Genomic DNA, 24,574 nt, shown 5'->3' on the forward strand with positions numbered 1-24,574 from the left:
CTGGGCTTAGGATCTGCATAGGAAACACACACACAAGCACACACCTACCTTTGTTGCCTGCAGATGCCTCCTTGGCTGTCCCCAAACGGTATCAAACCAACACCCACGGGAAGCTGTAAGCATAGAGGACATGCCTGCACCCCATTGGACTTACCTGTGTGGGTTAAATCCGGGTTATTTGACAACCTATGGCGGTGATGGTTCTGCTCAGGCAGAGCAGTGCTGATGCTCCTCATAAAGCTGTCGCTGCTGTGAAGGTTCTAGGTGACATCACAAATCCCTATGGTTACATACACAACAAAGCTGGGTTGTTGTTGTTTACACTCTGCAAGGCCTGTGGAAGTGAGTGACATCATAGCACTGTAGTTCTGAGGGTTCAAGATGGATGCAACAATCTCCTGTTGCTTCTATGAAGGCCGTAATAGACGACATCACCAAACAGCTCCATAGTCACATACACAGCAAAGGAGAGATGTTGTTTACACCTAGTGATGTCAGTGGTATTGAGTGACATCACAGCACAGTGCTAAGGCTCCTGGGCCTGGACACAGCAGCGGCTGCAATATCTCAACGGAGAATACGTTTATATCTATGTGTGTGTGTGCGCATATATATATATATATATATATATATATATATATATATATATATATATTTCTCCGCCGAAATCACTTTTAAACCCATTTCCACCTTTTTTTCCCTTCTCTTCCTCTTACTTTTTTTTCACGTTTTTTTACGTTTTTCTCCTTTTCGCCTCTTTTCTGGGCGTATTATTCTTCTTTTTCTTCTTTTTTTTCGTCTAATGCATACCCCCATCAGTGCAGCAATGCTTATTCAATACCGCCAGCAGATGGAGACACTGGGGGATAATTTTCTAAGGATTTATACTGATTTTTCCTGTCTGAATTTGTCGCACAGAAAGTTGCAGGCCAAATATGTGTGACATTTCTGCGACTTTAGCTTCTAGAGCATTTTTACAACATTATACATAGGTGCTGAATACATAAAAAGCGACTGTTCAGCGACAGACAAGTCGCATCGGCTGAAAGTAGGCCAGAATGTCAGTCCATGTTGGAGCAGGTTTAGATACAGTCTAAAGCATAGATCTCAAAGTCTGTGCACAGAATTTAGCAAGGGCCTCGCACCTTCTGATGCATCAGGTAGGTGCACAATAGCATAGCCTAACCCTCTGTACTTTGGTCTATATTGATGCGGGACATAGACAGCCAGCTGATGACCAATCCATTAGTGCAATGGATGGCTGGAAGCATTTGTCCTTTGCCTTTGCAATACCACAGAAGCAATGCATGGTCAATGTACAGCAATGACACACCTGTGTGAACAGCCAGGAGACCCCCCCCCCCATGTTATGTTACATAGTTACATAGTTAGTACGGTCGAAAAAAGACATATGTCCATCAAGTTCAACCAGGGAATTAAGGGGTAGGGGTGTGGCGCGATATTGGGGAAGGGATGAGATTTTATATTTCTTCATAAGCATTAATCTTATTTTGTCAATTAGGAACATTCAGCACCCACCCGCTATCAAGGCAGCTGCCTATCATGTCATGCCCTACCTGCACAGGTGTGCTGGCTACTCAAATGATCCAATTAAGGAGGCCATTTAGTCAGCAGCAGCAGAAGTCCTGTGCCTGGACGCTCCAACAGGGGCCAGACACAAGCAGAAGCAGAAGCAGCAGAAGCAGCAGCAGCACCACCTTTTGTTTTTTGGCTGCAGCAGCAGCAGCAAGGCCCACAGGGCTGGCTAGCTGGCTAGCCAGCAAGCAGGTAGCAATGAAAGTAGGAATCTTTCTTTTTAACCCTGTAAGGGGGTGGTGCACTGTACCCGAAGATACTGCCATATCGGGTCAATGCATAGGGCGACGGAAGCAAGCTTCGAAATCGGCCCCCGTTCTCAAAAATCATTTAATATATGGTCCCCAGATAGGGGACGTATCAGATATTAAACTGATAAGAACAGATACTACACTTGATCTTAGCCAAAAGGCCGAGAAGCGATAACCGTGAAAGGGGCGGGCCCAACAAGGTCCCCTTCATGGGCACTATCACTGCTTGCTGTCAGGAGGCTGCCAGACAATTTTCCATGCACACTCTGGGCTGGGGGGCAGTCAACCACCAGTACACACAGCAGAACCTAAACCCATACCATTATTGCTAAGCAGCAAGACAGGGGCCCATTGCACTCCCACGGGGCCTTTTTAAATGCAATCCATAACCCGGATTTGCCAGGAACCCTTCTTACTCCTCCTACTTGCATGTGACACTGGGCTTAGGATCTGCATAGGAAACACACACACAAGCACACACCTACCTTTGTTGCCTGCAGATGCCTCCTTGGCTGTCCCCAAACGGTATCAAACCAACACCCACGGGAAGCTGTAAGCATAGAGGACATGCCTGCACCCCATTGGACTTACCTGTGTGGGTTAAATCCGGGTTATTTGACAACCTATGGCGGTGATGGTTCTGCTCAGGCAGAGCAGTGCTGATGCTCCTCATAAAGCTGTCGCTGCTGTGAAGGTTCTAGGTGACATCACAAATCCCTATGGTTACATACACAACAAAGCTGGGTTGTTGTTGTTTACACTCTGCAAGGCCTGTGGAAGTGAGTGACATCATAGCACTGTAGTTCTGAGGGTTCAAGATGGATGCAACAATCTCCTGTTGCTTCTATGAAGGCCGTAATAGACGACATCACCAAACAGCTCCATAGTCACATACACAGCAAAGGAGAGATGTTGTTTACACCTAGTGATGTCAGTGGTATTGAGTGACATCACAGCACAGTGCTAAGGCTCCTGGGCCTGGACACAGCAGCGGCTGCAATATCTCAACGGAGAATACGTTTATATCTATGTGTGTGTGTGCGCATATATATATATATATATATATATATATATATATATATATATATATTTCTCCGCCGAAATCACTTTTAAACCCATTTCCACCTTTTTTTCCCTTCTCTTCCTCTTACTTTTTTTTCACGTTTTTTTACGTTTTTCTCCTTTTCGCCTCTTTTCTGGGCGTATTATTCTTCTTTTTCTTCTTTTTTTTCGTCTAATGCATACCCCATCAGTGCAGCAATGCTTATTCAATACCGCCAGCAGATGGAGACACTGGGGGATAATTTTCTAAGGATTTATACTGATTTTTCCTGTCTGAATTTGTCGCACAGAAAGTTGCAGGCCAAATATGTGTGACATTTCTGCGACTTTAGCTTCTAGAGCATTTTTACAACATTATACATAGGTGCTGAATACATAAAAAGCGACTGTTCAGCGACAGACAAGTCGCATCGGCTGAAAGTAGGCCAGAATGTCCAGGTTTAGATACAGTCTAAAGCATAGATCTCAAAGTCTGTGCACAGAATTTAGCAAGGGCCTCGCACCTTCTGATGCATCAGGTAGGTGCACAATAGCATAGCCTAACCCTCTGTACTTTGGTCTATATTGATGCGGGACATAGACAGCCAGCTGATGACCAATCCATTAGTGCAATGGATGGCTGGAAGCATTTGTCTTTGCCTTTGCAATACCACAGAAGCAATGCATGGTCAATGTACAGCAATGACACACCTGTGTGAACAGCCAGGAGACCCCCCCCCCATGTTATGTTACATAGTTACATAGTTAGTACGGTCGAAAAAAGACATATGTCCATCAAGTTCAACCAGGGAATTAAGGGGTAGGGGTGTGGCGCGATATTGGGGAAGGGATGAGATTTTATATTTCTTCATAAGCATTAATCTTATTTTGTCAATTAGGAACATTCAGCACCCACCCGCTATCAAGGCAGCTGCCTATCATGTCATGCCCTACCTGCACAGGTGTGCTGGCTACTCAAATGATCCAATTAAGGAGGCCATTTAGTCAGCAGCAGCAGAAGTCCTGTGCCTGGACGCTCCAACAGGGGCCAGACACAAGCAGAAGCAGAAGCAGCAGAAGCAGCAGCAGCACCACCTTTTGTTTTTTGGCTGCAGCAGCAGCAAGGCCCACAGGGCTGGCTAGCTGGCTAGCCAGCAAGCAGGTAGCAATGAAAGTAGGAATCTTTCTTTTTAACCCTGTAAGGGGGTGGTGCACTGTACCCGAAGATACTGCCATATCGGGTCAATGCATAGGGCGACGGAAGCAAGCTTCGAAATCGGCCCCCGTTCTCAAAAATCCATTTAATATATGGTCCCCAGATAGGGGACGTATCAGATATTAAACTGATAAGAACAGATACTACACTTGATCTTAGCCAAAAGGCCGAGAAGCGATAACCGTGAAAGGGGCGGGCCCAACAAGGTCCCCTTCATGGGCACTATCACTGCTTGCTGTCAGGGAGGCTGCCAGACAATTTTCCATGCACACTCTGGGCTGGGGGGCAGTCAACCACCAGTACACACAGCAGAACCTAAACCCATACCATTATTGCTAAGCAGCAAGACAGGGGCCCATTGCACTCCCACGGGGCCTTTTTAAATGCAATCCATAACCCGGATTTGCCAGGAACCCTTCTTACTCCTCCTACTTGCATGTGACACTGGGCTTAGGATCTGCATAGGAAACACACACACAAGCACACACCTACCTTTGTTGCCTGCAGATGCCTCCTTGGCTGTCCCCAAACGGTATCAAACCAACACCCACGGGAAGCTGTAAGCATAGAGGACATGCCTGCACCCCATTGGACTTACCTGTGTGGGTTAAATCCGGGTTATTTGACAACCTATGGCGGTGATGGTTCTGCTCAGGCAGAGCAGTGCTGATGCTCCTCATAAAGCTGTCGCTGCTGTGAAGGTTCTAGGTGACATCACAAATCCCTATGGTTACATACACAACAAAGCTGGGTTGTTGTTGTTTACACTCTGCAAGGCCTGTGGAAGTGAGTGACATCATAGCACTGTAGTTCTGAGGGTTCAAGATGGATGCAACAATCTCCTGTTGCTTCTATGAAGGCCGTAATAGACGACATCACCAAACAGCTCCATAGTCACATACACAGCAAAGGAGAGATGTTGTTTACACCTAGTGATGTCAGTGGTATTGAGTGACATCACAGCACAGTGCTAAGGCTCCTGGGCCTGGACACAGCAGCGGCTGCAATATCTCAACGGAGAATACGTTTATATCTATGTGTGTGTGTGCGCATATATATATATATATATATATATATATATATATATATATATATATTTCTCCGCCGAAATCACTTTTAAACCCATTTCCACCTTTTTTTCCCTTCTCTTCCTCTTACTTTTTTTTCACGTTTTTTTACGTTTTTCTCCTTTTCGCCTCTTTTCTGGGCGTATTATTCTTCTTTTTCTTCTTTTTTTTCGTCTAATGCATACCCCATCAGTGCAGCAATGCTTATTCAATACCGCCAGCAGATGGAGACACTGGGGGATAATTTTCTAAGGATTTATACTGATTTTTCCTGTCTGAATTTGTCGCACAGAAAGTTGCAGGCCAAATATGTGTGACATTTCTGCGACTTTAGCTTCTAGAGCATTTTTACAACATTATACATAGGTGCTGAATACATAAAAAGCGACTGTTCAGCGACAGACAAGTCGCATCGGCTGAAAGTAGGCCAGAATGTCAGTCCATGTTGGAGCAGGTTTAGATACAGTCTAAAGCATAGATCTCAAAGTCTGTGCACAGAATTTAGCAAGGGCCTCGCACCTTCTGATGCATCAGGTAGGTGCACAATAGCATAGCCTAACCCTCTGTACTTTGGTCTATATTGATGCGGGACATAGACAGCCAGCTGATGACCAATCCATTAGTGCAATGGATGGCTGGAAGCATTTGTCTTTGCCTTTGCAATACCACAGAAGCAATGCATGGTCAATGTACAGCAATGACACACCTGTGTGAACAGCCAGGAGACCCCCCCCCCCATGTTATGTTACATAGTTACATAGTTAGTACGGTCGAAAAAAGACATATGTCCATCAAGTTCAACCAGGGAATTAAGGGGTAGGGGTGTGGCGCGATATTGGGGAAGGGATGAGATTTTATATTTCTTCATAAGCATTAATCTTATTTTGTCAATTAGGAACATTCAGCACCCACCCGCTATCAAGGCAGCTGCCTATCATGTCATGCCCTACCTGCACAGGTGTGCTGGCTACTCAAATGATCCAATTAAGGAGGCCATTTAGTCAGCAGCAGCAGAAGTCCTGTGCCTGGACGCTCCAACAGGGGCCAGACACAAGCAGAAGCAGAAGCAGCAGAAGCAGCAGCAGCACCACCTTTTGTTTTTTGGCTGCAGCAGCAGCAAGGCCCACAGGGCTGGCTAGCTGGCTAGCCAGCAAGCAGGTAGCAATGAAAGTAGGAATCTTTCTTTTTAACCCTGTAAGGGGGTGGTGCACTGTACCCGAAGATACTGCCATATCGGGTCAATGCATAGGGCGACGGAAGCAAGCTTCGAAATCGGCCCCCGTTCTCAAAAATCCATTTAATATATGGTCCCCAGATAGGGGACGTATCAGATATTAAACTGATAAGAACAGATTTTTTTTTTTTTTTTTTTTTTTTATTGAAAAGGAAATATACAATACATAACCAAGTAAATCATTCAAAAAATTACATATTCATCTGAAAACACATGAATAACACATATTTGACATATACAATATATACAGGAATCATGTCTTTACATGTACATATAACAAAAAGCTTTCCCTTCATGACTTTCCCTCAGAAAAAATAAATTGCAGCGGATTCTGTCCCTCCAACTGTCCCTTCATATCAGGATATAATCTGTAAGAAAAGAAAAAGAAAGACAAATAAGAATACAATCATAACCAGTACTTCCATTTTTTGTGTTTCCAGATCCCCTCTGCATCATCAGAACCATAGTTTTTCCTATCACATAATACGTAAAGGTAAATTTTACCACGGATCATGCCCAGACACTCCTTCACACTTACTTCAGTTTGATTGAAAATCCTAATATTCCTTACATCCCACAGAACCTCTTTTACACAATTTACTATGAACCATAACACTCTTGCCTTCTCTCTCTCCACTGCACACAAACCAAACATCATCATATTAAAGGATAAGATTTCAATTCCAGTAAGATTTTTAATTAGACCAGACATTTTTCTCCACACAGACTTCGCATAACCACACTCCCAAAACACATGTACATAATTCTCACATCCACCGCAACCATCCCTGGGACACACTTCACTGTCTACCAATCTCCTTCTCCTCTGAAATTCCCTTGTTGGCAGACACCCATGAGCTAACATCCAAGACAAGTCCTTTTGTTTATTTGTCAGTTCCTTGTGACTGACATTTTTCCACACTACCTTACAATCCTTCTCAGACAGACCTCCCACACATTCCACTGTTTCTCTCTGCTCCAACACTTTCATCACCTTCTTACTATCATTCCATTCAGTCACACATTCCAGATTATTTTTCCTGACACACCGCCCTATTCTCTGATAGAACCAAGGAACCTCAAAACTTACAGGTACCCTTAAGTCCCTTTCCATTAGCTTATATTTCAACAACACATTACCAGCCAAATACCTTACCATGCACCCAAACACACATTCCTTCTTACTTACAGCGAGACAAAAACTGACATACTTCACAGCCAGGAACACTTCCACATTCATCATTCCTTTCCCACCATGCATTCTGCTTTTCACCACCTTCCCACGACTCAATTTCTCCATCCTTGAATTCCATAAGAAAACAAAGATCTGCCTGATAATTCTTGCCAGACACCTATCCGGTGGAGGAAACACATAATTAACATAAAGCAAAATAGGAATTATAACAGCTTTAATAACCAGAATCCTTCCCTCAATCGATAAAGTCCTTAAAGACCAGAAGTTTATTTTATTCCCCACCCTCCCCAAAACCCTCTCCCAACTTTCTTTCCCATACAAATCATTATCAAACACCACCCCAAGCACTTCCACACCCCCCTCTCTCACAGGCCACTCGCACAACCCACTCTCTCCCCACCCCTCAAAAAATTTACAACCACTCTTCCCAACATTAAGCTTAAACCCACTCATTAAACAGAAACACTCAATCAATAACTTAGCACGCCTTACCCCTGCCATTGACTTACATACAACAGTAACATCATCCATGTAACCAATCACTCGCATATCCTTCCCATGACTACCAGGTATTTCTATACCCCGCATCACCTTATCTCTCCTAATCATCCCCAACAAAGGCTCAATCATACAAATAAAAAGAATTGGCGACAGGGGACACCCCTGCCGCACTCCAGATTTTATACTCACTTCCCTACTCAGAAAACCATTGACCTGAATCTTACTATAAATGTCCCTATACAAACATTCAATCCACTTCACCATTCTGTCCGGCACATTCATCCTCCTCAAAACCCTAAACAATAAATCATGCACCACCCTATCATACGCTTTTTCAAAATCCACCGTAACAACAGCCACACCTTGCTTCCTAGTTTTACAGTCCCACAATACATCCCTCAGACCTAACAGACATTCAGAAATCCTACGATCAGGCACTGTACACATTTGCTCCTCACCTACCATACAATCAATCACATCCTTTAACCTATTCGCAATAACTTTAGCAATAATTTTGTAATCACAATTCAAGAGCGCTATAGGCCTCCAATTTTTAAGATCCCTCTTATCCCCTTTTTTAAACAATAACACAGTCACACTCTCACTCATACTTTTAGATAACTTCCCTCTCCTAAGTACTTCCTTACACACCTCCCATACATAATCCCCTAACATATCCCAAAACACAAGATAAAATTCCACAGGCAAACCATCACTCCCTGCCACCTTTCCTTTCTTCATCCCATTCACAGCATCCTCCACCTCACTCTTCCTCACATCCTCTTCCATAAAGAACCCATCAATTTCATCCAAACGCTTATCCACATATCCCAAACATTCCTCCTCTAGAGTCACGTCCCGCTCCTTCTCCGTGAATAAATCAGAATAAAACTTCCACACTTCCTCTAACACCTCATCCTTACCAAAGACCTCTACCCCATCATTCGTAAAAACACTCATCATCTCAGTTTTTTTACTGAATGCCTTTTTAAAGAAAAATTTGCTACATTTCTCATCCTTCTCTTTCACTTCAACCCTAGCCTGTGCAATAATCTTCCTTCCATTCCTCTCCAGACACTCATTCACACTTCCACGAGCTTCCTCAATCTCCTTCTCAACACTCATCCCCAAACGCCTCAATTCATACAAATACTCTAACCTTCTTTGCCATCTCTCATACTCTTCTCTATCTTTCCTCCCTTTCTCACACCCTTTTTTAATAAAAAACCTTTTAGTCTCTAACTTCACCCACTCCCACCACTCAACCACACTATAAAATGCATCCTTCCTCAACACCCATCCATCAAAACGCTCCCTATATTCTTGTAATACACATTCATTATCCAATAAAGACACATTCAACTTCCAAACACCCTTTCCATACTCACTTAGACCACCACCTTTTACCACACACTCAATCCAGGCATGATCCGTGAACGGTAACCTCCTCCGTCTGAAATTAGAAACAGACATTAGTTTTGAGACAAAAATGAAATCAATACGCGAACTTGTATTGTTAGAAAAATATGTATAACCGATAGTACCATCATTATGGGCAACAAAGGAATCCTTTAACCCAAATAAATTTACAATCTCTTTAAGCTGCTTACTAGTACTGTCTAAACCAGACCCACCACCCACCGTAGTACTACTCCTATCCCCCTCTGTTATTATACAATTGAAATCCCCTATAAGGAACACATCATCCCTCCCACTCAAAAAGAAATATAATTTCTCAAACACCTCCCCTCTTTCCTTCCTCCCAGTTGGAGCATAAACATTAATTACTTTATATGTGAAACCCCTGAAAATAAAATGCACTAATAATACCCTACCCGGAACAATATGGACAACTTTTTTAACAACAAACTCATTACTTTTGAACAAAATCCCCACCCCCGAATTACGTTCCATTGAACCAGACCATACCGATTGCCCATAAGGCCAGGAGATATTTGGCTCCCCATCCAAGCAGCACTCCTGGAGACCTAGAACATCAAAAGAATATCTAGAAAGTAAATCAAAAATGGCGGATCTCCTTTCTAAAGATCTAATACTGCGGACATTTAGAGAACCAATTGTTAAACTCATTCAAACATTTGAAGGAAAAAAAGGAAATACAAAATCAAGCATTATCAAAAGGAGGCCTAGCCTTTCCCCGACCTCTACCCTTATTTTTTGCCTCCCCTTCCTTAAACTTAAGAGTCTTTGTCAATTTTTTGACTGAACATTCCTCCAAATAACCTGTGCCCAGGGAGGATAAAGAGGAGTCAGAATCAATCTGACATGACGACCCTCCACCTGCCTCCTCCCTTCCCGGGCTAGGAAAGTCCTCAATCCTTTGACTCTGAGGAGTCGGACAGTCATCCTCCGATTCTTCCACCGGCATCTTTCTCTTCAAGGATTCTTTGTCCACAGTCATCTCCTCTGGGGGATCAGAGGCCTCCGAAACAGATGCCCCCGAAACAGACTCCGCCTTCTCCCCCTCTGCCACCAAAGCATCCGGAACAGACCTAGAAATGGAAGGAAAAACAGGGGCAGACTCTGCTTCACTGGTCAGCACGCTAACCTCTGCATCGCCTGCCCTGGCAGCATTGGAGTCCTCAGGAACTGTCCCACCTCGAAGAGCCATTGCATATGATCGGGGTGCCCCGGACTGGTAAGTGGGGCAACTCCTAGCCAGGTGATCCGAAGAACCACAGAAATGACACTTGCGTTTCTCGGGACAGTCTGCAGTGCGGTGATCAGGCTTGTGGCAGTTCCTGCAAACCTGCCCGGTTGTACAGTTCTCTCTGGTATGACCAAAGCAAAAACAGTCCCGGCAAAAACTTGGCATCCCCGGGTAGTGCAGAAACCCCCTGTTGTTCCCTATCGCAAAGTTCTGCGGGGGGTGACAAAAACCTTCAGCACCACCCTCGGGGGCAGGCCTAAACTCCACCCAAAAACGTCTCATGCCTGTGAAAGTCCCCAGGATGTTATTTTTCCTCTCCGCACCAGAAACAGACACACAATACCTTCTTAGAAAGGTCTGGATCTCCTCATCCCGCACAAAAGGGTTGTACATATGCACTACCACTGGAACTTTCTTAGGCCGAGCCTCGCAGGAAATGAATCGGATCCCTTGTAGGTCAGGGTGAGAAGCATTCTCCTTACTCCGGTAGAGACAGGTACGGAGATCATCCAGGTTGTAGAAGGTCACGTCAAAGAATCCTTGGCTGGGAAAGACCTGGACACAGAAGATGGAAGCATGCGGCATCCTCAGCACTCCTTCCACGACCTTCTGCTGGACATGCAAAATCCCGTAGGCACTCCTCTTTTCCTCCTCGATAAACAGCCGTACTGTATTAGGAGCGTTCGGCGCATTAGCCATCCTCTCCGGCAGACCCGTCCTCCGATGATCACCTTCCCGTTATCCTGGGACTAAGCCCTCTCCCCAATAGCAGCAGGTGGGTGAAGCCCAGGCAATAAACCTGGGCGATCCCACAAGGCCGAGGAGAGGGGTACCCGAATACCTTAGGGCAAGACACTTGATCTTAGCCAAAAGGCCGAGAAGCGATAACCGTGAAAGGGGCGGGCCCAACAAGGTCCCCTTCATGGGCACTATCACTGCTTGCTGTCAGGGAGGCTGCCAGACAATTTTCCATGCACACTCTGGGCTGGGGGGCAGTCAACCACCAGTACACACAGCAGAACCTAAACCCATACCATTATTGCTAAGCAGCAAGACAGGGGCCCATTGCACTCCCACGGGGCCTTTTTAAATGCAATCCATAACCCGGATTTGCCAGGAACCCTTCTTACTCCTCCTACTTGCATGTGACACTGGGCTTAGGATCTGCATAGGAAACACACACACAAGCACACACCTACCTTTGTTGCCTGCAGATGCCTCCTTGGCTGTCCCCAAACGGTATCAAACCAACACCCACGGGAAGCTGTAAGCATAGAGGACATGCCTGCACCCCATTGGACTTACCTGTGTGGGTTAAATCCGGGTTATTTGACAACCTATGGCGGTGATGGTTCTGCTCAGGCAGAGCAGTGCTGATGCTCCTCATAAAGCTGTCGCTGCTGTGAAGGTTCTAGGTGACATCACAAATCCCTATGGTTACATACACAACAAAGCTGGGTTGTTGTTGTTTACACTCTGCAAGGCCTGTGGAAGTGAGTGACATCATAGCACTGTAGTTCTGAGGGTTCAAGATGGATGCAACAATCTCCTGTTGCTTCTATGAAGGCCGTAATAGACGACATCACCAAACAGCTCCATAGTCACATACACAGCAAAGGAGAGATGTTGTTTACACCTAGTGATGTCAGTGGTATTGAGTGACATCACAGCACAGTGCTAAGGCTCCTGGGCCTGGACACAGCAGCGGCTGCAATATCTCAACGGAGAATACGTTTATATCTATGTGTGTGTGTGTGCGCATATATATATATATATATATATATATATATATATATATATATATATATATTTCTCCGCCGAAATCACTTTTAAACCCATTTCCACCTTTTTTTCCCTTCTCTTCCTTTTACTTTTTTTTCACGTTTTTTTACGTTTTTCTCCTTTTCGCCTCTTTTCTGGGCGTATTATTCTTCTTTTTCTTCTTTTTTTTCGTCTAATGCATACCCCATCAGTGCAGCAATGCTTATTCAATACCGCCAGCAGATGGAGACACTGGGGGATAATTTTCTAAGGATTTATACTGATTTTTCCTGTCTGAATTTGTCGCACAGAAAGTTGCAGGCCAAATATGTGTGACATTTCTGCGACTTTAGCTTCTAGAGCATTTTTACAACATTATACATAGGTGCTGAATACATAAAAAGCGACTGTTCAGCGACAGACAAGTCGCATCGGCTGAAAGTAGGCCAGAATGTCAGTCCATGTTGGAGCAGGTTTAGATACAGTCTAAAGCATAGATCTCAAAGTCTGTGCACAGAATTTAGCAAGGGCCTCGCACCTTCTGATGCATCAGGTAGGTGCACAATAGCATAGCCTAACCCTCTGTACTTTGGTCTATATTGATGCGGGACATAGACAGCCAGCTGATGACCAATCCATTAGTGCAATGGATGGCTGGAAGCATTTGTCTTTGCCTTTGCAATACCACAGAAGCAATGCATGGTCAATGTACAGCAATGACACACCTGTGTGAACAGCCAGGAGACCCCCCCCCCCATGTTATGTTACATAGTTACATAGTTAGTACGGTCGAAAAAAGACATATGTCCATCAAGTTCAACCAGGGAATTAAGGGGTAGGGGTGTGGCGCGATATTGGGGAAGGGATGAGATTTTATATTTCTTCATAAGCATTAATCTTATTTTGTCAATTAGGAACATTCAGCACCCACCCGCTATCAAGGCAGCTGCCTATCATGTCATGCCCTACCTGCACAGGTGTGCTGGCTACTCAAATGATCCAATTAAGGAGGCCATTTAGTCAGCAGCAGCAGAAGTCCTGTGCCTGGACGCTCCAACAGGGGCCAGACACAAGCAGAAGCAGAAGCAGCAGAAGCAGCAGCAGCACCACCTTTTGTTTTTTGGCTGCAGCAGCAGCAAGGCCCACAGGGCTGGCTAGCTGGCTAGCCAGCAAGCAGGTAGCAATGAAAGTAGGAATCTTTCTTTTTAACCCTGTAAGGGGGTGGTGCACTGTACCCGAAGATACTGCCATATCGGGTCAATGCATAGGGCGACGGAAGCAAGCTTCGAAATCGGCCCCCGTTCTCAAAAATCCATTTAATATATGGTCCCCAGATAGGGGACGTATCAGATATTAAACTGATAAGAACAGATACTACACTTGATCTTAGCCAAAAGGCCGAGAAGCGATAACCGTGAAAGGGGCGGGCCCAACAAGGTCCCCTTCATGGGCACTATCACTGCTTGCTGTCAGGGAGGCTGCCAGACAATTTTCCATGCACACTCTGGGCTGGGGGGCAGTCAACCACCAGTACACACAGCAGAACCTAAACCCATACCATTATTGCTAAGCAGCAAGACAGGGGCCCATTGCACTCCCACGGGGCCTTTTTAAATGCAATCCATAACCCGGATTTGCCAGGAACCCTTCTTACTCCTCCTACTTGCATGTGACACTGGGCTTAGGATCTGCATAGGAAACACACACACAAGCACACACCTACCTTTGTTGCCTGCAGATGCCTCCTTGGCTGTCCCCAAACGGTATCAAACCAACACCCACGGGAAGCTGTAAGCATAGAGGACATGCCTGCACCCCATTGGACTTACCTGTGTGGGTTAAATCCGGGTTATTTGACAACCTATGGCGGTGATGGTTCTGCTCAGGCAGAGCAGTGCTGATGCTCCTCATAAAGCTGTCGCTGCTGTGAAGGTTCTAGGTGACATCACAAATCCCTATGGTTACATACACAACAAAGCTGGGTTGTTGTTGTTTACACTCTGCAAGGCCTGTGGAAGTGAGTGACATCATAGCACTGTAGTTCTGAGGGTTCAAGATGGATGCAACAATCTCCTGTTGCTTCTATGAAGGCCGTAATAGACGACATCACCAAACAGCTCCATAGTCACATACACAGCAAAGGAGAGATGTTGTTTACACCTAGTGATGTCAGTGGTATTGAGTGACATCACAGCACAGTGCTAAGGCTCCTGGGCCTGGACACAGCAGCGGCTGCAATATCTCAACGGAGAATACGTTTATATCTATGTGTGTGTGTGCGCATATATATATATATATATATATATATATATATATATATATATATTTCTCCGCCGAAATCACTTTTAAACCCATTTCCACCTTTTTTTCCCTTCTCTTCCTCTTACTTTTTTTTCACGTTTTTTTACGTTTTTCTCCTTTTCGCCTCTTTTCTGGGCGTATTATTCTTCTTTTTCTTCTTTTTTTTCGTCTAATGCATACCCCATCAGTGCAGCAATGCTTATTCAATACCGCCAGCAGATGGAGACACTGGGGGATAATTTTCTAAGGATTTATACTGATTTTTCCTGTCTGAATTTGTCGCACAGAAAGTTGCAGGCCAAATATGTGTGACATTTCTGCGACTTTAGCTTCTAGAGCATTTTTACAACATTATACATAGGTGCTGAATACATAAAAAGCGACTGTTCAGCGACAGACAAGTCGCATCGGCTGAAAGTAGGCCAGAATGTCAGTCCATGTTGGAGCAGGTTTAGATACAGTCTAAAGCATAGATCTCAAAGTCTGTGCACAGAATTTAGCAAGGGCCTCGCACCTTCTGATGCATCAGGTAGGTGCACAATAGCATAGCCTAACCCTCTGTACTTTGGTCTATATTGATGCGGGACATAGACAGCCAGCTGATGACCAATCCATTAGTGCAATGGATGGCTGGAAGCATTTGTCTTTGCCTTTGCAATACCACAGAAGCAATGCATGGTCAATGTACAGCAATGACACACCTGTGTGAACAGCCAGGAGACCCCCCCCCCCCATGTTATGTTACATAGTTACATAGTTAGTACGGTCGAAAAAAGACATATGTCCATCAAGTTCAACCAGGGAATTAAGGGGTAGGGGTGTGGCGCGATATTGGGGAAGGGATGAGATTTTATATTTCTTCATAAGCATTAATCTTATTTTGTCAATTAGGAACATTCAGCACCCACCCGCTATCAAGGCAGCTGCCTATCATGTCATGCCCTACCTGCACAGGTGTGCTGGCTACTCAAATGATCCAATTAAGGAGGCCATTTAGTCAGCAGCAGCAGAAGTCCTGTGCCTGGACGCTCCAACAGGGGCCAGACACAAGCAGAAGCAGAAGCAGCAGAAGCAGCAGCAGCACCACCTTTTGTTTTTTGGCTGCAGCAGCAGCAAGGCCCACAGGGCTGGCTAGCTGGCTAGCCAGCAAGCAGGTAGCAATGAAAGTAGGAATCTTTCTTTTTAACCCTGTAAGGGGGTGGTGCACTGTACCCGAAGATACTGCCATATCGGGTCAATGCATAGGGCGACGGAAGCAAGCTTCGAAATCGGCCCCCGTTCTCAAAAATCCATTTAATATATGGTCCCCAGATAGGGGACGTATCAGATATTAAACTGATAAGAACAGATACTACACTTGATCTTAGCCAAAAGGCCGAGAAGCGATAACCGTGAAAGGGGCGGGCCCAACAAGGTCCCCTTCATGGGCACTATCACTGCTTGCTGTCAGGGAGGCTGCCAGACAATTTTCCATGCACACTCTGGGCTGGGGGGCAGTCAACCACCAGTACACACAGCAGAACCTAAACCCATACCATTATTGCTAAGCAGCAAGACAGGGGCCCATTGCACTCCCACGGGGCCTTTTTAAATGCAATCCATAACCCGGATTTGCCAGGAACCCTTCTTACTCCTCCTACTTGCATGTGACACTGGGCTTAGGATCTGCATAGGAAACACACACACAAGCACACACCTACCTTTGTTGCCTGCAGATGCCTCCTTGGCTGTCCCCAAACGGTATCAAACCAACACCCACGGGAAGCTGTAAGCATAGAGGACATGCCTGCACCCCATTGGACTTACCTGTGTGGGTTAAATCCGGGTTATTTGACAACCTATGGCGGTGATGGTTCTGCTCAGGCAGAGCAGTGCTGATGCTCCTCATAAAGCTGTCGCTGCTGTGAAGGTTCTAGGTGACATCACAAATCCCTATGGTTACATACACAACAAAGCTGGGTTGTTGTTGTTTACACTCTGCAAGGCCTGTGGAAGTGAGTGACATCATAGCACTGTAGTTCTGAGGGTTCAAGATGGATGCAACAATCTCCTGTTGCTTCTATGAAGGCCGTAATAGACGACATCACCAAACAGCTCCATAGTCACATACACAGCAAAGGAGAGATGTTGTTTACACCTAGTGATGTCAGTGGTATTGAGTGACATCACAGCACAGTGCTAAGGCTCCTGGGCCTGGACACAGCAGCGGCTGCAATATCTCAACGGAGAATACGTTTATATCTATGTGTGTGTGTGCGCATATATATATATATATATATATATATATATATATATATATTTCTCCGCCGAAATCACTTTTAAACCCATTTCCACCTTTTTTTCCCTTCTCTTCCTCTTACTTTTTTTTCACGTTTTTTTACGTTTTTCTCCTTTTCGCCTCTTTTCTGGGCGTATTATTCTTCTTTTTCTTCTTTTTTTTCGTCTAATGCATACCCCATCAGTGCAGCAATGCTTATTCAATACCGCCAGCAGATGGAGACACTGGGGGATAATTTTCTAAGGATTTATACTGATTTTTCCTGTCTGAATTTGTCGCACAGAAAGTTGCAGGCCAAATATGTGTGACATTTCTGCGACTTTAGCTTCTAGAGCATTTTTACAACATTATACATAGGTGCTGAATACATAAAAAGCGACTGTTCAGCGACAGACAAGTCGCATCGGCTGAAAGTAGGCCAGAATGTCAGTCCATGTTGGAGCAGGTTTAGATACAGTCTAAAGCATAGATCTCAAAGTCTGTGCACAGAATTTAGCAAGGGCCTCGCACCTTCTGATGCATCAGGTAGGTGCACAATAGCATAGCCTAACCCTCTGTACTTTGGTCTATATTGATGCGGGACATAGACAGCCAGCTGATGACCAATCCATTAGTGCAATGGATGGCTGGAAGCATTTGTCTTTGCCTTTGCAATACCACAGAAGCAATGCATGGTCAATGTACAGCAATGACACACCTGTGTGAACAGCCAGGAGACCCCCCCCCCCATGTTATGTTACATAGTTACATAGTTAGTACGGTCGAAAAAAGACATATGTCCATCAAGTTCAACCAGGGAATTAAGGGGTAGGGGTGTGGCGCGATATTGGGGAAGGGATGAGATTTTATATTTCTTCATAAGCATTAATCTTATTTTGTCAATTAGGAACATTCAGCACCCACCCGCTATCAAGGCAGCTGCCTATCATGTCATGCCCTACCTGCACAGGTGTGCTGGCTACTCAAATGATCCAATTAAGGAGGCCATTTAGTCAGCAGCAGCAGAAGTCCTGTGCCTGGACGCTCCAACAGGGGCCAGACACAAGCAGAAGCAGAAGCAGCAGAAGCAGCAGCAGCACCACCTTTTGTTTTTTGGCTGCAGCAGCAGCAAGGCCCACAGGGCTGGCTAGCTGGCTAGCCAGCAAGCAGGTAGCAATGAAAGTAGGAATCTTTCTTTTTAACCCTGTAAGGGGGTGGTGCACTGTACCCGAAGATACTGCCATATCGGGTCAATGCATAGGGCGACGGAAGCAAGCTTCGAAATCGGCCCCCGTTCTCAAAAATCCATTTAATATATGGTCCCCAGATAGGGGACGTATCAGATATTAAACTGATAAGAACAGATACTACACTTGATCTTAGCCAAAAGGCCGAGAAGCGATAACCGTGAAAGGGGCGGGCCCAACAAGGTCCCCTTCATGGGCACTATCACTGCTTGCTGTCAGGGAGGCTGCCAGACAATTTTCCATGCACACTCTGGGCTGGGGGGCAGTCAACCACCAGTACACACAGCAGAACCTAAACCCATACCATTATTGCTAAGCAGCAAGACAGGGGCCCATTGCACTCCCACGGGGCCTTTTTAAATGCAATCCATAACCCGGATTTGCCAGGAACCCTTCTTACTCCTCCTACTTGCATGTGACACTGGGCTTAGGATCTGCATAGGAAACACACACACAAGCACACACCTACCTTTGTTGCCTGCAGATGCCTCCTTGGCTGTCCCCAAACGGTATCAAACCAACACCCACGGGAAGCTGTAAGCATAGAGGACATGCCTGCACCCCATTGGACTTACCTGTGTGGGTTAAATCCGGGTTATTTGACAACCTATGGCGGTGATGGTTCTGCTCAGGCAGAGCAGTGCTGATGCTCCTCATAAAGCTGTCGCTGCTGTGAAGGTTCTAGGTGACATCACAAATCCCTATGGTTACATACACAACAAAGCTGGGTTGTTGTTGTTTACACTCTGCAAGGCCTGTGGAAGTGAGTGACATCATAGCACTGTAGTTCTGAGGGTTCAAGATGGATGCAACAATCTCCTGTTGCTTCTATGAAGGCCGTAATAGACGACATCACCAAACAGCTCCATAGTCACATACACAGCAAAGGAGAGATGTTGTTTACACCTAGTGATGTCAGTGGTATTGAGTGACATCACAGCACAGTGCTAAGGCTCCTGGGCCTGGACACAGCAGCGGCTGCAATATCTCAACGGAGAATACGTTTATATCTATGTGTGTGTGTGCGCATATATATATATATATATATATATATATATATATATATATATATATATATATATTTCTCCGCCGAAATCACTTTTAAACCCATTTCCACCTTTTTTTCCCTTCTCTTCCTCTTACTTTTTTTTCACGTTTTTTTACGTTTTTCTCCTTTTCGCCTCTTTTCTGGGCGTATTATTCTTCTTTTTCTTCTTTTTTTTCGTCTAATGCATACCCCATCAGTGCAGCAATGCTTATTCAATACCGCCAGCAGATGGAGACACTGGGGGATAATTTTCTAAGGATTTATACTGATTTTTCCTGTCTGAATTTGTCGCACAGAAAGTTGCAGGCCAAATATGTGTGACATTTCTGCGACTTTAGCTTCTAGAGCATTTTTACAACATTATACATAGGTGCTGAATACATAAAAAGCGACTGTTCAGCGACAGACAAGTCGCATCGGCTGAAAGTAGGCCAGAATGTCAGTCCATGTTGGAGCAGGTTTAGATACAGTCTAAAGCATAGATCTCAAAGTCTGTGCACAGAATTTAGCAAGGGCCTCGCACCTTCTGATGCATCAGGTAGGTGCACAATAGCATAGCCTAACCCTCTGTACTTTGGTCTATATTGATGCGGGACATAGACAGCCAGCTGATGACCAATCCATTAGTGCAATGGATGGCTGGAAGCATTTGTCTTTGCCTTTGCAATACCACAGAAGCAATGCATGGTCAATGTACAGCAATGACACACCTGTGTGAACAGCCAGGAGACCCCCCCCCCCCATGTTATGTTACATAGTTACATAGTTAGTACGGTCGAAAAAAGACATATGTCCATCAAGTTCAACCAGGGAATTAAGGGGTAGGGGTGTGGCGCGATATTGGGGAAGGGATGAGATTTTATATTTCTTCATAAGCATTAATCTTATTTTGTCAATTAGGAACATTCAGCACCCACCCGCTATCAAGGCAGCTGCCTATCATGTCATGCCCTACCTGCACAGGTGTGCTGGCTACTCAAATGATCCAATTAAGGAGGCCATTTAGTCAGCAGCAGCAGAAGTCCTGTGCCTGGACGCTCCAACAGGGGCCAGACACAAGCAGAAGCAGAAGCAGCAGAAGCAGCAGCAGCACCACCTTTTGTTTTTTGGCTGCAGCAGCAGCAAGGCCCACAGGGCTGGCTAGCTGGCTAGCCAGCAAGCAGGTAGCAATGAAAGTAGGAATCTTTCTTTTTAACCCTGTAAGGGGGTGGTGCACTGTACCCGAAGATACTGCCATATCGGGTCAATGCATAGGGCGACGGAAGCAAGCTTCGAAATCGGCCCCCGTTCTCAAAAATCCATTTAATATATGGTCCCCAGATAGGGGACGTATCAGATATTAAACTGATAAGAACAGATACTACACTTGATCTTAGCCAAAAGGCCGAGAAGCGATAACCGTGAAAGGGGCGGGCCCAACAAGGTCCCCTTCATGGGCACTATCACTGCTTGCTGTCAGGGAGGCTGCCAGACAATTTTCCATGCACACTCTGGGCTGGGGGGCAGTCAACCACCAGTACACACAGCAGAACCTAAACCCATACCATTATTGCTAAGCAGCAAGACAGGGGCCCATTGCACTCCCACGGGGCCTTTTTAAATGCAATCCATAACCCGGATTTGCCAGGAACCCTTCTTACTCCTCCTACTTGCATGTGACACTGGGCTTAGGATCTGCATAGGAAACACACACACAAGCACACACCTACCTTTGTTGCCTGCAGATGCCTCCTTGGCTGTCCCCAAACGGTATCAAACCAACACCCACGGGAAGCTGTAAGCATAGAGGACATGCCTGCACCCCATTGGACTTACCTGTGTGGGTTAAATCCGGGTTATTTGACAACCTATGGCGGTGATGGTTCTGCTCAGGCAGAGCAGTGCTGATGCTCCTCATAAAGCTGTCGCTGCTGTGAAGGTTCTAGGTGACATCACAAATCCCTATGGTTACATACACAACAAAGCTGGGTTGTTGTTGTTTACACTCTGCAAGGCCTGTGGAAGTGAGTGACATCATAGCACTGTAGTTCTGAGGGTTCAAGATGGATGCAACAATCTCCTGTTGCTTCTATGAAGGCCGTAATAGACGACATCACCAAACAGCTCCATAGTCACATACACAGCAAAGGAGAGATGTTGTTTACACCTAGTGATGTCAGTGGTATTGAGTGACATCACAGCACAGTGCTAAGGCTCCTGGGCCTGGACACAGCAGCGGCTGCAATATCTCAACGGAGAATACGTTTATATCTATGTGTGTGTGTGCGCATATATATATATATATATATATATATATATATATATATATATATATATTTCTCCGCCGAAATCACTTTTAAACCCATTTCCACCTTTTTTTCCCTTCTCTTCCTCTTACTTTTTTTTCACGTTTTTTTACGTTTTTCTCCTTTTCGCCTCTTTTCTGGGCGTATTATTCTTCTTTTTCTTCTTTTTTTTCGTCTAATGCATACCCCATCAGTGCAGCAATGCTTATTCAATACCGCCAGCAGATGGAGACACTGGGGGATAATTTTCTAAGGATTTATACTGATTTTTCCTGTCTGAATTTGTCGCACAGAAAGTTGCAGGCCAAATATGTGTGACATTTCTGCGACTTTAGCTTCTAGAGCATTTTTACAACATTATACATAGGTGCTGAATACATAAAAAGCGACTGTTCAGCGACAGACAAGTCGCATCGGCTGAAAGTAGGCCAGAATGTCAGTCCATGTTGGAGCAGGTTTAGATACAGTCTAAAGCATAGATCTCAAAGTCTGTGCACAGAATTTAGCAAGGGCCTCGCACCTTCTGATGCATCAGGTAGGTGCACAATAGCATAGCCTAACCCTCTGTACTTTGGTCTATATTGATGCGGGACATAGACAGCCAGCTGATGACCAATCCATTAGTGCAATGGATGGCTGGAAGCATTTGTCTTTGCCTTTGCAATACCACAGAAGCAATGCATGGTCAATGTACAGCAATGACACACCTGTGTGAACAGCCAGGAGACCCCCCCCCCCATGTTATGTTACATAGTTACATAGTTAGTACGGTCGAAAAAAGACATATGTCCATCAAGTTCAACCAGGGAATTAAGGGGTAGGGGTGTGGCGCGATATTGGGGAAGGGATGAGATTTTATATTTCTTCATAAGCATTAATCTTATTTTGTCAATTAGGAACATTCAGCACCCACCCGCTATCAAGGCAGCTGCCTATCATGTCATGCCCTACCTGCACAGGTGTGCTGGCTACTCAAATGATCCAATTAAGGAGGCCATTTAGTCAGCAGCAGCAGAAGTCCTGTGCCTGGACGCTCCAACAGGGGCCAGACACAAGCAGAAGCAGAAGCAGCAGAAGCAGCAGCAGCACCACCTTTTGTTTTTTGGCTGCAGCAGCAGCAAGGCCCACAGGGCTGGCTAGCTGGCTAGCCAGCAAGCAGGTAGCAATGAAAGTAGGAATCTTTCTTTTTAACCCTGTAAGGGGGTGGTGCACTGTACCCGAAGATACTGCCATATCGGGTCAATGCATAGGGCGACGGAAGCAAGCTTCGAAATCGGCCCCCGTTCTCAAAAATCCATTTAATATATGGTCCCCAGATAGGGGACGTATCAGATATTAAACTGATAAGAACAGATTTTTTTTTTTTTTTTTTTTATAAACCTTCAGGTTTAGACTAAACACCACTTAGATAACGCGTCATTTTTGACTCATGGTAAAGTCTAACTCATCATTAGGTCATTCTTTATTTGTTCAAAGCAAATTCAAAACAAATTCAAATACCATCACCATTACACCCTTACAACATGTCTCCACTTCAAAAATTTCCATATCCCCTCTGCATCTATTTCACCTAATTTCTTTTTATCACGTAAATAAACGTTGTACAACCTATCCAGAATCATTCTTAAACTTCCTTCCACAGTCACATCTTTTCTCTTAAACACATATAAATTTCTAACATCCCACAAGACTTCCTTCGCAATCGCCAACAACACAAACAACACCCTTTCATTCTTTCTTCCAATCATACTAAGACCAAACATCACAACCTCATATGACAACCTATTTATCCCAGTCAACTCCTTACACAACGGACCTATCCCTCTCCATACATTCTGAGCCATGTCACAATTCCAAATCACATGCATCACACTTTCAACCCCACTACAATCTTCCCTCGGACATATTTCACTCCTTCCAATACCTCTATTCCTTTGGAACTCTCTTACTGGTAGGGCTCCATGCAAACACTGCCATCCTATCTCTCTCTGTCTATTTGATATTCCATCTGTCATTAAACTCTTCCACACCTTAGACACATCCTGGCCTCTTACCATATTAATCGGACACTCCACCTCACTTGCGGCGACATACCCAAACACATTCTTCTTACTTTCAAACAACTCCTTTCTCACACCAATCAACCTATAACTCTCCAAAAACTTTTCCACATACAAATACCAACTCGGGCACACAAACGCATAAGGCACTCTCAAATCTCTCTCCAGCCAACCTAATTTGCATAACACACGCCCACCTAAATATCTCAACATACATGCAAAATTCTTTTCTCCTCTCATCATCCTTCTAACCGCAAACACCACATTCACCCCCAAATACACATCTAGATTTGGAAATCCCATTCCACCCTTACTACCATCCTTCATCACAACTTCTCTCCTCACTCTTTCCACTTTTGTACCCCAAAAAAACACAAACAAAATTCTTTTTAACTTCCTTAAAACCATATAACTTGGCGGAAACACTATTGCCACATACAATAAAATAGGCAATATTACACTTTTCACAACCAGCACTTTCCCAACCATAGACAAATCTCTCAACCTCCAAAGACTCAATTTTTTGGACACTCTCTTCTCTACATCATCCCAACTTTCTCTCCCATCCAATCTTTCATCCATTTTAACACCTAAAACCTGAATACCACCTTCAATATTCTTCATACCCACATCCTCACTTCCTTGCATACTACCAAAACATTTATACTCACTTTTGTCCCAATTCACCTTAAACCCAGACGCTCCACAAAACAATCCAACTAGTAACTTTGCCCTTCTCATAACAGCCACAGACTCTCCCAAAATACACACATCATCCATGTAGGCCAAAACTTTGACTTCTCTCCCACCACTCCCTGGAATTTTTAACCCTCTAACACACTT

At 44.8% G+C, this 24,574-nt stretch overlaps 8 non-coding genes across 8 annotated transcripts; all 8 read right to left on the bottom strand.

Annotated features, from left to right (window-relative positions):
- Positions 1 to 1,830: 1,830 nt before the first annotated feature.
- Positions 1,831 to 2,020, bottom strand: LOC130344658 (U2 spliceosomal RNA). Its single transcript, XR_008883543.1, has one exon. It is a non-coding gene; the product is annotated as a U2 spliceosomal RNA (small nuclear RNA).
- A 2,072-nt stretch (positions 2,021 to 4,092) lies between these two features.
- LOC130344630 (U2 spliceosomal RNA) lies at positions 4,093 to 4,283 on the bottom strand. Its single transcript, XR_008883517.1, has one exon. It is a non-coding gene; the product is annotated as a U2 spliceosomal RNA (small nuclear RNA).
- Positions 4,284 to 6,371: 2,088 nt separating this feature from the next.
- On the bottom strand, positions 6,372 to 6,561 carry LOC130344660 (U2 spliceosomal RNA). The gene has a single exon (XR_008883545.1). It is a non-coding gene; the product is annotated as a U2 spliceosomal RNA (small nuclear RNA).
- A 7,191-nt stretch (positions 6,562 to 13,752) lies between these two features.
- Positions 13,753 to 13,943, bottom strand: LOC130344631 (U2 spliceosomal RNA). The gene has a single exon (XR_008883518.1). It is a non-coding gene; the product is annotated as a U2 spliceosomal RNA (small nuclear RNA).
- A 2,087-nt stretch (positions 13,944 to 16,030) lies between these two features.
- On the bottom strand, positions 16,031 to 16,221 carry LOC130344633 (U2 spliceosomal RNA). The gene has a single exon (XR_008883520.1). It is a non-coding gene; the product is annotated as a U2 spliceosomal RNA (small nuclear RNA).
- Positions 16,222 to 18,303: 2,082 nt separating this feature from the next.
- Positions 18,304 to 18,494, bottom strand: LOC130344634 (U2 spliceosomal RNA). The gene has a single exon (XR_008883521.1). It is a non-coding gene; the product is annotated as a U2 spliceosomal RNA (small nuclear RNA).
- Positions 18,495 to 20,591: 2,097 nt separating this feature from the next.
- LOC130344635 (U2 spliceosomal RNA) lies at positions 20,592 to 20,782 on the bottom strand. The gene has a single exon (XR_008883522.1). It is a non-coding gene; the product is annotated as a U2 spliceosomal RNA (small nuclear RNA).
- A 2,090-nt stretch (positions 20,783 to 22,872) lies between these two features.
- On the bottom strand, positions 22,873 to 23,054 carry LOC130344600 (U2 spliceosomal RNA). The gene has a single exon (XR_008883495.1). It is a non-coding gene; the product is annotated as a U2 spliceosomal RNA (small nuclear RNA).
- Between the last annotated feature and the right edge of the window lie 1,520 nt (positions 23,055 to 24,574).

The sequence above is a fragment of the Hyla sarda genome, unplaced genomic scaffold (assembly GCF_029499605.1).
Source record: "Hyla sarda isolate aHylSar1 unplaced genomic scaffold, aHylSar1.hap1 scaffold_723, whole genome shotgun sequence".
NCBI classification, from domain to species: Eukaryota; Metazoa; Chordata; class Amphibia; order Anura; family Hylidae; genus Hyla; species Hyla sarda.